This window comes from Neltuma alba, unplaced genomic scaffold, assembly GCF_004799145.2.
Source record: "Neltuma alba isolate B1F8T4 unplaced genomic scaffold, ASM479914v2 tig00010645_pilon, whole genome shotgun sequence".
NCBI lineage: Eukaryota > Viridiplantae > Streptophyta > Magnoliopsida > Fabales > Fabaceae > Neltuma > Neltuma alba.
The window spans coordinates 661,714-675,384 of record NW_021635495.1 but is presented as its reverse complement, the minus strand read 5'-3'; the positions used below and the strand labels follow the sequence as shown (position 1 = coordinate 675,384).

Sequence of the window (13,671 nt, the reverse complement as noted above, 5' to 3'; positions counted from 1 at the left end):
TCTTATAACCTTGATGCAGAAAAACCTCTATCTTAACCCAAATTACACAATTAAAAGCCACAAAAGCATAAGTTTGGACTAGGTAATGTATGTAAAATATGAGACTTATCACAAAGTCTAGGGTGATTCCTTCTAACCCAGTAATCAATCTTAAGGGCTTAAACACTATCTCTCTTAGAAATAGGAGGAAGGTCCACTTCTCAAAAGAAGATGAAGAGGAAATAGATAAAGAAATTGAAGCTGAACCACCTCTTACTATCCTAAGCAAGCAATTTGAAAGCTCTAAGGAAGAAGCTTTGCTTGATAGCAATTAGAGGAAGCCTGCTGATGGGCTTAATGATGATAAAGTTGAGGAGAGCACTACCATGAAGCACGGTGAGGCAAATTGCTGAAATCACTAAGGGATCATCATACATAAAGGTAAAGAGGTAAAGATAAGTGATACCCCTTTCCATCAAACTTTCCTTGTCTCATAAAAGATTAATTTAAATAAATAAATAAATATAAATGTTCAATGTAAATATAAAAATCATAATAGGTTTTTTAATAAAAAAACTATAAATATTAAATTTTTTAATAAATTAAATAAAAATAATAAATAATATGGTACAAAGATGGCATAAGTTAAGATATCAAATCAAATCATTTTATTTTGATACTTATGACCTTATTGTTTAACAATTAACAAAAATAAAATAAATAACTAAATGAAATAGCAACATGAAAACAATTTTTAAATGGATTATTCGAGTCTTGTGACTTTAATTTAGGTGAGTTGATCCTAGAAATCTCCCCTATATTCTCTTTAGCAACTCCTTTCAAATTCTTGCAGTTTTAAATGCCTTCAAAGGTTTGTTTTTAGTCATTATATTCTCTTTGCCTCTATCAATTCAAATTTTCACTCTCTACTAAAAACTTCAAGAGCAAAAGATTTTATTGACATTTGTCAATAATTTTCAAGACATGCGGTGGACCAAATTTAAATTTAAGCTCTGTTTCTACAAGGCCAAATCCAAATTTGCGATTTGGATTTCCAAATTCGAATTTGGAATTGCAAATTCAAATTTGGCCGTTACTTCAATTGTGATTGAGTATGTGAAATTTCCAAATCCAAATTTGGATTTCCAAATCCACAATTTGGATTTCCAAATCCGAATCTTCAACTATGATTGACCATGTGAAATTTGAATTTGCTTGAGTTGAATTCATTCTTCTCAGGTGGGAACCGTCTCATATCAGCATCAAGTGATAAAAATGTTTCCCTTGGGATCAAAAGCATCAATCCATGAACATTGTCCGGTAAGAATGAAAGCATTGTACTCTCATCTTATCTCATTCTTGTTTATTTTATTAAACTCTCTTTTTCTGTGTTTTAAGTATTAAATGGAGCATATATAATTTAAAGAAACATCCTTCCCTTCCATATATACTTGGGCTGGTCCTAAAGTGATCTCCATTACTTTGTTTCTTTGATTTCTTCTTCTTTTTAAGGCTAGCTTCTTTGAATTTATTTTTTATTTTTTCTTTTTTCGTGTTCAGGTCAAACTCTAAATAGAAGCGTTCATGCTCATATAGATTTTCAATCTTCAGAGTGTCTCGTAAACAAAGTATCCGATAGTGTTGGCCTCCCCGTACCCCTTTTATCATCCCAAAAATATCATTTACTATTTTTCTCCAATTCCCATGCTATCTATTTCGTTTTTTGTCCTTTTTTTCTTGAAATTGTTCAACATAAAATGACATTTTGATATCGTTTGTAGCAAAAGCAATAATAGTAATTTCTTTTCTTTTCTTTTTTTTTTTTGATGAAGTCTTTTGCAAAATTAGCAAGGATAAAAAGATATAGAAGAAAACCTAGCTAAAAATTTCCTAATATCCTGAACTATCACCCTATAATCCAGAGGGGGAGATGTCTGCCCAGACAAAAAACACGCCACGCTTGGTCTAATCAACACTAAGGACAAATGGTAAGCCCAAGCAGCAGAAATGAAAGCTTGATTACAAACAAACTGCATCCTCCGACGTATTTCTTCTAGCATGGTACGAGTTAAGCTCTTATTTCTCCGAACCAGAACAAATTTATTCATTAACAGACTATGCTGGAAATAAAGCCCAAACCATAATTGTTTAACAGTTCTCCCCAACCATCTTGACCTATACATCCTCATACGCAACACCCAACGAGAAGTTACACAGGTGCCAGCCCAAATCGTCTTACCAATTGTCGGTCTATTTAACCTGGAATGATGTTCCACAAGGGTATTACACTGCCATGATAACCATTTAACATAATTCAGAACTTCCTCCGGCCGGCATGATTTATTCTCATATAACTTCAAGTTTCTAAAATACCATAAACTATAAAGAATAGAACACAGTAAAACTTGAAGATTAACGGGCTGATCCATTGGCATCCGATGAAACCATTGCCTTACATCAGAAAGATTCTCTTGAGAAGTTCGAAAAGTTAACAGGGACCCAAACCAAACTGCTCGCTCCCATGAACAGTGGAAAAATAAGTGTAAGTCAGTTTCCACCTCTCCACAAAAAACACAATCCAGTATCAAGATTCATATTCCTAGTAACAAGCAATGATTTAACTGGTAAAGCTTCCGACAAAAACTTCCAACAAAATAACCAAATCCGAGGAATGAGAGGTAGTTTGTTCAAGAGTATCGTAGTGACTTCTCTCCAAGATGAATAAGAAGAATTTTCCATCAGACACAAGTTATAGCCATTAGCCACTGTATATCGCCCCTTAGAGTTTCTATTCCAAGACAAAGCATCTGAAAAATCACATATAGATATTGGAGTTGAAGAAATCATATCAGCCACATCCGAAGAATATAGCAATTTTAGCAATGATACATTCCAAGATCCATTTTGCAGAATAATCCCTCACAGTCGACAAGTAAACTGGAGGAATCACTTGTATTGGCCACCATAGGCGGCTAAATAAACTAATCGATTTACCATTCCCAACTCTCTATTGTGATCTATCTGTTATTAGATATGCCGTGCTTTTAATCCCTTTCCAAATAGGGGACTCCAAAGAGCGATTAACAATCAGCCCATCATCTAAAGAAGATACATACTTCGGTTTAAGCACCTGAGATAATATCAAGTTTAATAGCACAACATCCCTTCTTAGTTTTTTCCCAAAGATTTTAATTTAGCAATAGCTTTTGAAACCACCAGAATGTTATCATTGATAAGTCATTAACAAAAGCATTTTGAAAAGGGGAGATCAGATCACCTAGTATGGACTGAAGCCTATTGCATAAGGTTTTTGCTAAATTTTATAAAGCACACTACACAGGCTGATTGGACGAAATTCATCCAGACATTGTAAAGAATTCATTTTTGGGATTAGAGCAATATAAGTTGTACCCAAACTTCTAACTAAACTAAACTTCTCACATCTCCCACATCATCCCAAAAACTTTGGGAAAAACGAGCATTAAACCCATCAAAACCAGGGGCCCCATCTGAATGCATTTGTTTAATTGCCAGATCATTTTTCTCATGTGTAAACTGTTGCATCAGCAAAACTTATGTGACAGTGTTGAATGTGGGATAGGCAAATTCCCCAATTGAGTTAAAATTTCAAAGTACGAGAGCTCCCCCTCACAGGAATAAATCTCTTGAAAATGAGACACTGCCAAATTTTTAATTTCAGAAATCCCACGAATCCATTCACCCTCATCACCGTTCAATTTCAAAATGAAAGGACAAGTTCTCCTTTTTTTCATCAAATTATGGAAAAAAGTGGTTTTTTTTTTGCTAAAGCATAGGTATCCTCTTTTTGGAAGTAATCCTATTCGAGGTATTGTCGGACACTAAATGTGGACACTTCTCCAAGCTGAGATTCGAACCTTAATTCATCACATTGTGAGGGACTAGTCCCTTCCGTTAGACCCGACCTCTGTTGGTCAAAAAAAAAGTGGTATTTCTATCACCATAAAGGATCCAATTTAACCCAGCCTTTTGAGCCCATAAAATCTCTTCACACACACACCAGAAATTTAAATCCGTGCGCAACTTTGTAATCCAGGCACTAAAATCATTTGAAATTAACCCTGATTGCAAATTACCTATCATCTGTTCCAAGCAATTAATTTTATGAGAGATTTTTAATAGTAATTTCTTAAAAATTAGGAAAAAGGATAGTTCACTTCAATTTTTGTGTAGCTAAAATAATTATTAAGAAACCAAAAGTAGGAAATATCACTTAATTTTTATATATTGAGAATTAAGCGCTTCTATGTCATGCATGATGTAAGAAAAATATAGTGCTTGCTTCAATTAATTTATTTTAAATAATTTTGTGTACTTAAAGTTTTCTTATTTTTTATTTGATTTATAAGCTATTTCATAAAATCAATATTTGTATTTATTCTTCAATAATACCTTTGATTTTAATATTGTTGAGTGATTATGACAAAGATAGAAATTAATATGTGCATGTTTTATAATTGAACAGGTGTAGATTTTGGATATATTAGATCATTCAGATAATTCTAATTAAATCCAGTTGAAATACCTAAGTTCAAATTTAGATCTACATGTTTAACAAATTTCTAAATCGGCCATAAGGCCTCATTAGAAATTTTTAAACGTTGTTAAATGACTAGAATATCTCTCTTTAATTAAAAATAAAAATTGATTGATGGCTAAATTATACTTTTAAACTTTTACTAACTCTATACAAGGTTTTAATTTGGTTGTTTAACTTTAAAAAAGATATTTCTAGTTCTTCAATTTTAAAACCGTTAACAAAAAATAATGATATTGAGATCTTGAATATTGATAAAATATTATCAAATTCTAATATATTAAGTTTAATTTTCAAAACAATCTGATTATTACAAAAAAAAAATCATTTACTTTTCAAAGTTAAGAGATAAAAATAAAACTTTTTATAAAATTTAAGAACCAAATGTTTATTTTTGCTTTGATTATTTTAGCTTTCCCAACTCCCAAGGGTTCCTTCATCTCTTATGATCATTTTTTGAGATAAAAAAATATAAGTAATTTTACAGTGTTAAAAAACTATATACATAACTAGAACCTTCAAAAATATTTCAATAAAACATTTTAAATTAATAACACTAAAATAAAATATTTTAATATATTTTTAATTAAAAATTTAAAATAGCAGCGTTTTATGTTTTTAAGTAAGGTTGGAAAATTCAGTCCAGAAACGTAAGTCATATATAGGAACTCAATATTAAATATTTCTTATAATTAAAATATTATAAATCTTAAAATAAATATTTAAAACCTGAAAATAACAAAAATTATTTCAAAGGATATTTATATTTCAATTTAAAATGTTTTAATAAAATTTTTGGAGGTTTGTTATATATATATATATAAATTTTAAACAATGTAAAATTACTTATATGTTTTATGGCTGCAAAAAATAATCATTAGAGATGAGGAATCATTCGGGAGCAGAAAAATAATCAATTTTTTAATTACAGAGGGGCATCCTAGTTATTTACCTTAGAAATTCTTAAGTAAGCCTCATGCCCAAATTAAAAATTTGTTAAAAGTGTAGGGCTAAATTTAGATTTAGATATTTCAGCTAGATTTAGTCAGGATTTTTCCTAGATTATATATAAAAATATTTTACATTTATTTAATTTATATTAGGGAAAATATATTTGTCAGTCCTTATAGTTAACCAAATTTTCAATTGGGTCCTTATAATTTTATTTCTTTTTATTGAATCCTTGTAGTTAATTTTATTAAATTCATCAGTCCTTCTGTTAGTAAAAGTTGCGAATGCCGTTAATGTAAAGTAGCAGAGGGTGATACAATGCTCTCTCTCTCTCTCACCTAAGTATGTGGCTCTCTCTAACATCAGTCTCTCTCATCTCCCCACGCTAACCACGATGAGTTCGATGGCACCCAGATTTTCCCAACTCTTAAGCTAAACTGAATGCCATATTTCCCCAGTGTGTGTGTTCTTCGTGATCCCAACCATGGTGTGCTTTGAAGCTTTATAAGTATGAGGACCCAGTCCTCCCATGACTTCAGCGACGCTCGACATCGATATAATGCGCCCATATTGCCTAGGCATCATCACTCTACCGCATGCTTGATTCCAAGAGCTACACCCTTCATGTTCATTCGCACGACTCTAACAAACTCATTGGCGTTAAACTTGACAATATTTTGTTCTTTGATTGATTCCCTAACACCTTGACATTATTGAAGATTATATCCAGCTCATTGTACCAAGAGATTGTGGATTACACTAAGTTTTCCATGTCTTCTTCTGACAGTGGAAAAAGTGGCTGACGAAAATAATGCCTCTACAAGTAGAGATCCAAACGCGTCTTCAACATTAGCGATCACAACTTTTGCTCCTTCCTTCACGAACAGTCTTACCGTTGCTTCCCCTATTCCCCTTGCTCCTCCGATCACAATGGCCACTTTTCCTTCCAATCTGTAGAAAAATACAAGATTTACGCAGGGAATTTCAGTTCATTCTCTTGGTTCTGTTTCGTGATGCTTGAAATAGGGAAAAACAGAGCATGTATTGTAAGAAAATGGGCTAGTCCACCCTTGGTGGATTGGACCCAAGCCTAGTATCATTTGGGGTCCTGGTGTAAATTATAAAACATATGGGTCCCTACTTGTAATTTTAACCTTTTTACATAATATGCAAAAAGGAGGGAACAGTTATGCAGAGACGGTTTTTTCATTTTGAAACAAAACGTGGATTTAATAATATAATTGAATGATCAGTTTTGAGAGCCACGGTTTTATTTTTCTCTTCCACCCTGCTTGACTCCTCGGTTTTCTCTTTTTCATTTTTCTCCCTCCGGTGCATTTGCTGTGTCTCCCATATCCGACTCCGTCACCGTGATCGGACCTCCGCGTGGCAACCTGACTTCACTGCAGACTCCAGGTATGCCCGAAATGCTTCGTTGGTATCAGAGCCTGTGTTATTTCTTTCGTTGTCCATTTCTTTCTACACTGCGTTTTTCGTTTCTTTTCTTTCTCCTGTGTGCCTTACGGTTTTGGCAGATTCCAGATTTGCTCTCTCAAATATTAAGCAAATCCTGTTTTATTTTCAGTATGAATTATATTTGACTGATATTTATATGTAGAGATACTAGAATTTCTCTCTGCCTCCATGAGATCTGTTTAATATAGAAACTATTTTTTCGGCCGCCTCCTTGTTCCTTTTTGGGTTGCTTAAAATCAAGTTTTTAGGCTTCAAAATATATCCCATTGCGTAGAGCTCAAAAAAACGAAGAAAATGATATAAAGTATGCGAAAAACGGACACCGGACGGCGAAGATATGGAGGAGAGAACGTTTCGGGTCCGACAGGTCCATTGGACCCGACCCAGTTGCAGAAACCGGGTCGGTCAGACCCTCAACCTCTAGCCCTAAAATGATGCCGTTTTGGCATCATCCAATCCCAACAGCAAAAAAAAAAAAAAGGGAAGAGGGGTTTCTGGTTGGGCCACTACAGTATCCAAGCCCAAACACACAAAAAAATCTGTCTTGTTCAAAAAAAAAAAGGTTTCCAAAAAAAAAACTTTTTTGGCAGAACAGCCACATGGCACGTTCTGCCACGTGGCACGCCACTTGGGCACGTGGGGACCACCACCTGACAGGTGGTGGCACGTGGAGGCCGCAAGCACGGCGTGTGTCGCCGCCAGCCGGCTGCATGGCGGCGCGTGAAGTACACGCGCCGACAGGGAGAGTGGGCGAAATTTTTTTCTTTTCAAATTTTCCCTAATTTTTCCTTCTAGGGGCGCGTGTAGGCACGTGGTGTTGGAAATTGTGCCCTAGGGGACAATTATTATGTTTTGAACATTGTTAATTTATGAATTTATTAATTACGTTATCATATTATTTGCATGTTTACTGTGATGACTATCCTTGGATAACTCATGGTTTATCCTAAATGTCCCTGGTCGGTCATCTATGTGGGAGCAAAGATGAAATAAGACCAGTATGACTTTAAAGATATATAGAGATATAAATTAAAGTCATAGGCACATGTAAGAGTACAAGGTGTTGGACCGACCCGCTATGAGAGAGCTGCATGGGTTGAGTCATAAGCTTCTCTCATATACAAACCATGTCACTGTGCCCTTTGACCTGAGATCATCATGGATTCATACATGAGAAACGCTTAGCTTTGACCTAGTCAAAAGTCACTTTTGATCGAGTGATCATAAAGACTATGTTCAGGCTTAGTGGTTTTTCATGCGGAGGAATGTGAATGGTCAAGATGGAATTTGTCCCTCACATTCGTAGAGAGACATTACTGGGCCTCTCGATGAGTGAGTCTGAGAAATGTATGGCCATACTATAATGGAAAGGTAGTTCCGTTTCTATACTCAGACTACTCAGGGATCGAGAAAGTAACGGTCATAAATAGGAAGATGACGTTCTTCATGCCTCATTCATGACCAAAATGTCGTGTGACAAAAGGGACGTGATATGGTTGTATGAAAGGTTGCATCGTTCAATGATCCTCATATGTTTTGGATAGTCGTGATATCTTGCTAGAGACCGCTTACGACTTGTGACTCATTATGGTTAATGGCCCACTGCCAACTTCATATGGGTCTACAGGGTCGCACACAAAATAGCCCAACACGAGTTATGATGTCCAGATTCATTGAATCTAAGATATGTCCAGATTCAATGAATAATATAGGGTGGACGTGTGTATATATATATATATATAATTTCGTATATATATTATATAAATATAAGAGATATTAATTGTTAGATTTAATTTATAAGGATAAATTAAATCTATATAAATTAATTCCGTCATATTTTATTTTGAATTTAATAAATAGGTGAATTAAATCTGTGAGACGGATTTAATATAAACCATAATTATTTAATTGCTCTCTTATCTGATTAGGCAATATTTGATATTGTATTAATTTCACAATTAATTTAGGATTAATTTCGAAATTAAGTATCATTCATTAAACCTATAGCATCCTATATATAAGATATGAGGAGCTAGGGTTTTAGAGTGAGAGTGAAAGCACTAAGCAGATAAGGGACGGCCAAAACATTCGAAGAGAGGACGGATTTCTAAAACCCTAGACGGACAAAAAGGGCGCTAGCATGCCGTCTGTAACCGGAGAGCTATTCGTGTGGATACCGGTAGAGGAAGCTGACCGGAGTTGTCGACTTCGAACGATAAAAGAGGCGAGCAGAGGCATCCTGAACGGCGGAATCACCGAGCCACTTAGAAACTGAACACCGAAGGTAATGCTTCTTACTACCTGGCTTAAACGCGATCGGTAGATCCGGGCAAGGGATTGAAAGCTTTAAAATTTTGAGTTGTTTTTCCGCTGCGCGTCGTCTTTCAATCCCTTTCACGTGGGAGGTCCGTTTGAGGTGCGGTTTGTCTCTAAAAATCCCTAAAATCAAGATCTTCATTTTGATATATAATTTGATAGTTTTGGAGACAATTAAGGATCTATTTGTGAGTATTTTCAGTGTATTTTCTGGTATTTTCATGCGGAAATAAATTCTAGAATACTCAAAGTAATTTAAATTATTTTGTTCTAGGTGAAAATGAAGCAAGAGGCTTCTAGTGGCACTGAAAATATCAAAGATGGTTTATTGGAATATTTTTACATGGATAATGCAGTTCCAGAACATGAACTAGAGGATGAGGATCCTGAAGAGGACCCTGAAGAGGTTCCTCAAGAAGACCCAGAGGAGTTAATGGATTTTGGACCTGAGTCAGAATCTTTATTCCCCACTGAACCCCTCCGTACCGAACCTCATTTGGTCTGTAATGATTCACTAGATCTTCCCAATAAAACCAAAGTAGAGGAAGGTGAAGAGGTGGATCAACCCTGTACCCCTGCTTTAGCTATGAGAATAGATGAAAGAGATGCAGCTAAATTAACCAACATAAAAGGTATCAATGGCGTGCTCGCTAGCTACGTCCATTACATGATCGATAAGAAGAATACCGAATTCTACCTTAGAGTCATAATGGAGTACATAAGAGCAATAAGGGTTAGAGGCGGACCTAAAGGCAAACCCATAAAAAAGTCTTACTGGATTTGGGCCATAGAGCTAGTGTCCTCCTTTATGAACAAAACGCGCAAACTTAGAAGCCTAAGAAAAGCAATGCTTGATTACTTTTATGTTCATATCAAATGATGTAATATTTGTATTCGCCTTAAGTTTGTGGTTTCATGCATTGTAAACAGACTAGGTATGCTATTTCATTTAATGAAATTACTTGAATTATTGTTGTATGATTATTTGTGAATATCATGTGTATGCCTTTTATAAGTGGGAGCTTTTTAGAAGATAAGACTTCTAAAGGTTACATTTTAGAAGTGCTTATATAGTATTCTTGATAGAATATAATGATAATTACTAGTATCTGTGTGATGGGAGGTACAAACGTATTCTCCTGATCATAGATCTTGTAATTTCATTATTTACTGATCGAGGATAATATATGCATATTACATTGTATGCTTCATTGTGCTATATAATTGAAATGTTCTTTGGTTTGGTTCTCTTCAAAGAGAACATAGATTAATGTGGGATAGATTTGTCACAGAACTAAGAATGGCAACCAAGAACATAATTGCTGAATTGAACAAAGGGGAAAAGCTTAACGGGGACAACTGGGACATCTGGCACCGAAAGGTCCAGTATATCCTAGAAGAACAGGATGCAATAGAGCCTCTCACCACTGCTATGGTTGAACCTGAAGCTGGCAACACGGTCCAGCACAGGAGAGACCAAGAGGCATATCTAACCTGGAAAAAGAAGAATAGCATAGCAAGAATCACGCTTTTGAGCTCCATGGCTGACGACCTGATGTGCGAGTTTGAGTCGCACAAAACTACACAAGCCATATGGATAGCATTGAAGGATAAGTTTGGCGGAGTCTCTACGACCAAGCTTAGAAGGTTGACGATTAAGTTCGATACCTATAAGCTCAAGCCAAACAATCCTATGAAGCAACATCTAAGAGAGATGGCCAATATGATCCGGGAACTGAAGGAAGCTGGACATAACCTGTCTGATGAGCAGCAAGTGCAGGCTGTCATCAGGTCACTCCCTGCAAGTTGGGAGCACATGAAAGTCAACCTAACCCACAATGAAAACATCATCACTTTTAATCCAAACAATCCTATGAAGCAACATCTAAGAGAGATGGCCAATATGATCCGGGAACTAAAGGAAGCTGGACATAACCTGTCTGATGAGTAGCAAGTACAGGCTGTCATCAGGTCACTCCTTGCAAGTTGGGAGCACATGAAAGTCAACCTAACCCACAATGAAAACACCATCACTTTTAATGATGTAGCTAAGCATCTGGAGCTGGAAGATGAACGTCTAGAGGCTTACAAGAGCTCTGGACAGACCTATTTGATTGAGGATGCTGCTACTTCCCAATCTAAGCCCAATTTCAAAAAGGGCAAGAAGCCCCAAAAGAAAGGGAAGAAGGGCGGTCCTCAATTTAAAAAGGGCAAGAAACAATTCAAGAAGAAGGGAAAGAAAGGCAGGAAGAAGAAGCTAGACCTGAAGAAGGTCAAATGCTTCGCCTGCCAACAAATGGGCCATTTCGCATGTGACTGTTCCAAACAGACTGAAAGCGAAAAGGTATTAGTGAATGATGTGAATTCACATGTTTCATATGTTTCTAGTACTGTTTTTCTAACAGAACCTGTTTCTTCTTCTTGGATTATAGACTCAGGCTCTACAGACCACGTAAGCAGGATCGGGGATCCTTCGTGGAATACCGTCGGTTGCCGTATCAAAGCAAGTGGCTTTACGTTGGGAACAATGCGAGAATCGAGGTTCGAGGCATTGGCACCTGCAAACTTGCTTTGCGTGGTGGAAAGACCTTGATACTCCATGATGTGCTTCATGCCCTCGACATCCGACGGAATTTAATTTCTGTTATTTGCTTAGTAGACTTTGGGTTTAATGTTAATTTTCATAGCAAAGTTGCAAACATTTTCTTCAACTCAGAACTTTATGGTTCAGCATTCAGATTCCAGAAATTTTTTATTATGGATCTTGCTTTTGGTTTTAACGCTCATGATTATTTTGCTATTTCTTCAAGCAATCCTGATATGAATATCTGGCATGCTAGACTAGGACATATTAATCAAAATAGAATGATTAAACTGGCAAAAGAAGGAATGTTGGGCGCAATCCCTAACATGAAAATGTCCTTATGTGAAAATTGTCTAGCTGGTAAGGCAACTAGAAAACCTTTCGGTAAGGGAACAAGAGCTGAAAATCCATTGCAATTAATCCATTCTGATATCTGTGGTCCAATGGGTGTGAGGGCAAGACACGGAGCTTGGTATTTTATTACCTTTATTGACGATTTTTCACGATATGGTCATGTCTATCTAATCTCGCATAAGTGTGAAGCTCTTGAGTGCTTTAGACGATACATAAATGAGGTAGAGAATCAAATAGATAGTAAAATTAAAGCATTACGTATAGATCGAGGTCGTGAATATTTATCTGATCAATTTAAACAGCTCTGTGAGCAAAAAGGGATAATTAGACAACTGACTATCCCTGGCACTCCACAACAGAATGGAGTGGCTGAGAGGAGGACTAGAACTCTTCTAGACATGGTTAGGTAAAACATATGGGTCCCTACTTGTAATTTTAGCCTTTTTTACATAATATGCAAAAAGGAGGGAACAGTTATGCAGAGATGGTTTTTTCATTTTGAAACAAAACGTGGATTTAATAATATAACTGAATGATCAGTTTTGAGAGCCACGGTTTTATTTTTCTCTTCCACTTTGCACGACTCCCTGCTTGACTCCTCAGTTTTCTCTTCTTCATTTTTCTCCCTCCGGTGCATTTGCTGTGTCTCCCAGATCTGACTCCGTCACTGTGATCGGACCTCCGCGTGGCAACCTGACTTCACTGCAGACTCCAGGTATGCCCGAAATGCTTCATGTATGAACAGATAGAAGAAATGAAAGGAATACCTTCTAGCTAAAGAGAAAGTGTGGTCCTTTGCCATAAGAGAGACACCCTAAAGATTTGGCTCAGGCACTACTTCGGCAAAAATCATGGCTGACCTCTTAAATGGAGCATCTTGGAATTGCAACCTCACGGACGCATAGAAAGAAAGAAAGAGGAGAGAAGATGGTAAGTGCTTGGAAGTTTTGTTTCAATTAAGGAGTGCCAAATTCGATCACGTGACTTGATGGGAGACGCTATATTACTTCAGCATTAACATAAAGGCAAAATTTTGGACTGCGTAAGTATTTGGAAGTTGGCATAACAAGTGAGGTTTGGGGAGTGTTAATGAGGGACTTTGTCTTTTTCTATTTAAAAGTTTTTTAACATACTCAGACTTCTAAACTTATAAAGTTTAAACAAACCAGCAAGAGGAAGTCCATCTTCACTCCTTTTGGGAGTGGTTAGCTTGGAGAGATGAGAGAGACAGATGGTAGAGAAAGCAGAAGAGTTGGGTGTGAGAGAGAGTGCCAGATTAGACTCTATCCCTCTAAATCAACGGTGTTTGCAATCTTAATTAACAGAAGGGGATTGATAAATTTAACAAAATTAACTATAAGGATTCAGTAAAAAGAAATAAAATTATAGGAACCTAATTCAAAATCTAATCAAACTATAAGGACCAGCAAATATA

General features: G+C 36.0%; 1 pseudogene; it reads right to left on the bottom strand.

Annotated features, from left to right (window-relative positions):
• Window positions 1–5,868: 5,868 nt before the first annotated feature.
• Window positions 5,869–13,089, bottom strand: LOC114757812 (short-chain dehydrogenase reductase 2a-like; annotated as a pseudogene).
• Between the last annotated feature and the right edge of the window lie 582 nt (window positions 13,090–13,671).